Below are 5,000 nucleotides of genomic sequence, written 5' to 3'. Positions count from 1 at the left end.
GTAAGAAACATATTCGTTCGTTCTTTTGATATTCTCCAATCAGAAAGAACGCACTTCCTAAAAGGTAGTACGCTCCCCATTAGCCTTTCGTATGTTTAAAACGTACTGCGTACGCTATAACATAAGTTTTGGAACGGTCTCTGCCGAACCAGCATGAATTGATACTCAGTTAGTAACAAGCACACTGCCCTAACTTTTTTTAAAGTTAGTGCGAGCATACAGGATCCAGCTTCCCGACTAAGGGGAACCTTGCCACGTTATTTGGTCATTACGTCCAGGACAGCGACCCGCGGCGCAGCAGTGTAGAGAAAGAGTCGATACGAGAACGAAGGAACAGTCGAGAAATAGTAAAAAAGTTCACTAAGACTCGAGGAGCGGTGACTGAATTCTCAACCGAGGCCGTAGAATAGCCACGCGCTCGACGCTGTTCCGTCCGGACCGTCCGACTCGACGTGTCTCTTATAGATACCAAAGCGCCGGCCGGACGGTCGGCGCCGGCCGGGCCAGCGGCCGGGCGCTTACCATGTAAAACCTCCGTTAGAGCGTACCGTCGGACTTAGTCTCTGAAACGCTCGACCACTTTTTTCGAATAAACTACCCTTAGAAAACATCCTATCGTCGAGATATTTTAACGCACCGCTTATTTTAATATTTTAAACGAGTTTTTATCGAAAAATTTAATTTTTTTTTTTTTTTCAAAATCGCATCAGTAAACCACCTCTTTTAACGAATACGGACAAAAACCACGTTCTTAATCGATTAGAACACGTTGAAACAACGAGAAATATGCAAAAAAATATATACCTTGCAACGTTAATTAACGAAAAAATTAAACAAATATCGCAGTCGTGTCAGTTCGACGGACACTAATTTTTTAAAAAATTCGAAAAAAACGTTTAATCCAGTTGTATTTAATAGAGATATAACCGTTTCTGCAAAAATATTTATACCTTATAACGCTTTTTAACGAAATAACTCGAAATAAGCTTTTCGGACTTTTCCGCCGGCCGAAATTTTTCTAAGTCCCAACGTACCGTCGGACTTAGTCTCTGAAACGCTCGACCACTTTGTTCCAATAAAGTACCCTTATAAAACGTCCTATCGTCGAGATATTTTAACGCACCGCTTATTTTAATATTTTAAACGAGTTTTTATCGAAAAATTTAATTTTTTTTTTTTTTTCAAAATCGCATCAGTAAACCACCTCTTTTAACGAATACGGACAAAAACCACGTTCTTAATCGATTAGAACACGTTGAAACAACGAGAAATATGCAAAAAAATATATACCTTGCAACGTTAATTAACGAAAAAATTAAACAAATATCGCAGTCGTGTCAGTTCGACGGACACTAATTTTTTAAAAAATTCGAAAAAAACGTTTAATCCAGTTGTATTTAATAGAGATATAACCGTTTCTGCAAAAATATTTATACCTTATAACGCTTTTTAACGAAATAACTCGAAATAAGCTTTTCGGACTTTTCCGCCGGCCGAAATTTTTCTAAGTCCCAACGTACCGTCGGACTTAGTCTCTGAAACGCTCGACCACTTTGTTCCAATAAAGTACCCTTATAAAACGTCCTATCGTCGAGATATTTTAACGCACCGCTTATTTTAATATTTTAAACGAGTTTTTATCGAAAAATTTAATTTTTTTTTTTTTTTCAAAATCGCATCAGTAAACCACCTCTTTTAACGAATACGGACAAAAACCACGTTCTTAATCGATTAGAACACGTTGAAACAACGAGAAATATGCAAAAAAATATATACCTTGCAACGTTAATTAACGAAAAAATTAAACAAATATCGCAGTCGTGTCAGTTCGACGGACACTAATTTTTTAAAAAATTCGAAAAAAACGTTTAATCCAGTTGTATTTAATAGAGATATAACCGTTTCTGCAAAAATATTTATACCTTATAACGCTTTTTAACGAAATAACTCGAAATAAGCTTTTCGGACTTTTCCGCCGGCCGAAATTTTTCTAAGTCCCAACGTACCGTCGGACTTAGTCTCTGAAACGCTCGACCACTTTGTTCCAATAAAGTACCCTTATAAAACGTCCTATCGTCGAGATATTTTAACGCACCGCTTATTTTAATATTTTAAACGAGTTTTTATCGAAAAATTTAATTTTTTTTTTTTTTTCAAAATCGCATCAGTAAACCACCTCTTTTAACGAATACGGACAAAAACCACGTTCTTAATCGATTAGAACACGTTGAAACAACGAGAAATATGCAAAAAAATATATACCTTGCAACGTTAATTAACGAAATAATTAAACAAATATCGCAGTCGTGTCAGTTCGTCGAACACAAATTTTTTAAAAAATTCGAAAAAACGTTTAATCCAGTTGTATTTAATAGAGATATAACCGTTTCCGCAAAAATATTTATACCTTATAACGCTTTTTAACGAAATAACTCGAAATAAGTATTTCGGACTTTTCCGCCGGCCGAAATTTTTCTAAGTCCCAACGTACCGGTCCAGAATGAGACAAAGTTCCAAAGGCCCGGTCGTATCCGTCCGTTTTTTTTTAACCTTCCACGGACGAAATAAACGTTTAATCCCGACGTAAAATAAAATAATATAGCGATTTATATAAAAATATTCATACCTCATAACGCTTTTTAACGAAATAACTCGAAAAAACTTTTCGGTCGAAAATTTTTCTAAGTCCCTACGTACCGCTCGAGAATGAGACTAAGTTCCAACGTCTCGGGCGCGATCGTAAATTTTTTACGGCACCTTTCGGGGACGAAATAAACCCTTAATCCCGATGTAAAACGTCATTTTAAAGCGATTTATGCAAGAATATTCGTACCTTATAACGCTTTTTAACGAAATAACTCGAAAAAACCTTTCGAATAAAAAATTTTTTTTTAACGTTTTCGGGACGAAATAAACGTTTAATCCCGACGTAAAACTTAATAACATTCCCATTTATATAAAAATATTCGTACCTTATAACGCTTTTAAGCGAAATAACTCGAAAAAACTTTTCGGTCGAAAATTTTTCTAAGTCCCTACGTACCGGTGGAGAGTATGACCAAGTCCGACGGGCCGAGTCGCGTCGGTCCACTATTTTTTTTTAACGTTTTCGGGACCAAATAAACGTTTAATCCCGACGTAAAATATAATAATATAGCGATTTATATAAAAATATTCATACCTCATAACGCTTTTTAACGAAATAACTCGAAAAAACTTTTCGGTCGAAAATTTTTCTAAGTCCCTACGTACCGCTCGAGAATGAGACTAAGTTCCAACGTCTCGGGCGCGATCGTAAATTTTTTACGGCACCTTTCGGGGACGAAATAAACCCTTAATCCCGATGTAAAACGTCATTTTAAAGCGATTTATGCAAGAATATTCGTACCTTATAACGCTTTTTAACGAAATAACTCGAAAAAACCTTTCGAATAAAAAATTTTTTTTTAACGTTTTCGGGACGAAATAAACGTTTAATCCCGACGTAAAACTTAATAACATTCCCATTTATATAAAAATATTCGTACCTTATAACGCTTTTAAGCGAAATAACTCGAAAAAACTTTTCGGTCGAAAATTTTTCTAAGTCCCTACGTACCGGTGGAGAGTATGACAAAGTCCGACGGGCCGAGTCGCGTCGGTCCACTATTTTTTTTTAACGTTTTCAGGACCAAATAAACGTTTAATCCCGACGTAAAACTTAATAACATTCCCATTTATATAAAAATATTCGTACCTCATAACGCTTTTTAACGAAATAACTCGAAAAAACTTTTCGGTCGAAAATTTTTCTAAGTCCCTACGTACCGGTCGAGAATGAGACTAAGTTCCAACGTCCCGGGCGCGATCGTAAATTTTTTACGGCACCTTTCGGGGACGAAATAAACCCTTAATCCCGATGCAAAACGTCATTCTAAAGCGATTTATGCAAGAATATTCGTACCTTATAACGCTTTTAAGCGAAAAAATTCGAAAAAACGGTTCGATTAAAAATTTTTTTTTAAAGTTCTCGGGACGAAATAAACGCTTAATCCCGACGTAGAAATACGTAATATTGCTATTTATGTAAAAATATATACGCATCATAACGCTTTTAAGCGAGATAACTCGAAATAACTTTTCGGTCCGGAATTTTTCTAAGTCCCTACGTCCCGGCCGGGGGATCGACGAAGTGCCAACCGCCCGGTCATGTCGGTCCGGAGGGGGCAATTTTTTAAAAAAATAAAACGAAATCGTTACATTCGACTAGAATTCGTCGAACCATAACGATTTCTATAAAAATATTCATACCTTATAACGCTTTTAAGCGAAATAACTCGAAATAACTTTTTGGACCGGAATTTTTCTAAGTCCCTACGTACCGCTCGAGAATGAGACTAAGTTCCAACGTCCCGGGCGCGATCGTACTTTTTTTATATAACATTTCAGCGACGAAATAAACCCTTAATCCCGATGTAAAAGGTCATTTTAAAGCGATTTATGCAAGAATATTCGCACCTTATAACGCTTTTAAGCGAAAAAATTCGAAAAAACGGTTCGATTAAAAATTTTTTTTTAACGTTCTCGGGACGAAATAAACGCTTAATCCCGACGTAGAAATACATAATATTCCCATTTATATAAAAATATTCATACCTCGTAACGCTTTTTAGCGAAATAACTCGAAATAACTTTTTGGACCGGAATTTTTCTAAGTCCCTACGTACCGGCCGGGGGATCGACGAAGTGCCAACCGCCCGGTCATGTCGGTCCGGAAGGGGCAATTTTTTAAAAAAATAAAACGAAATCGTTACGTTCGACTAGAATTCGTCGAACCATAACGATTTCTATAAAAATATTCACACCTTACAACGCTTTTAAGCGAGATAACTCGAAATAACTTTTCGGTCGAAAATTTTTCTAAGTCCCAACGTACCGCTCGAGAATGAGACTAAGTTCCAACGTCTCGGGCGCGATCGTAAATTTTTTACGGCACCTTTCGGGGACGAAATAAACCCTTA

This window comes from Bombus fervidus, unplaced genomic scaffold, assembly GCF_041682495.2.
Source record: "Bombus fervidus isolate BK054 unplaced genomic scaffold, iyBomFerv1 scaffold0029, whole genome shotgun sequence".
Lineage (NCBI taxonomy): Eukaryota > Metazoa > Arthropoda > Insecta > Hymenoptera > Apidae > Bombus > Bombus fervidus.
Note: the sequence above shows the minus strand (reverse complement) of the source record.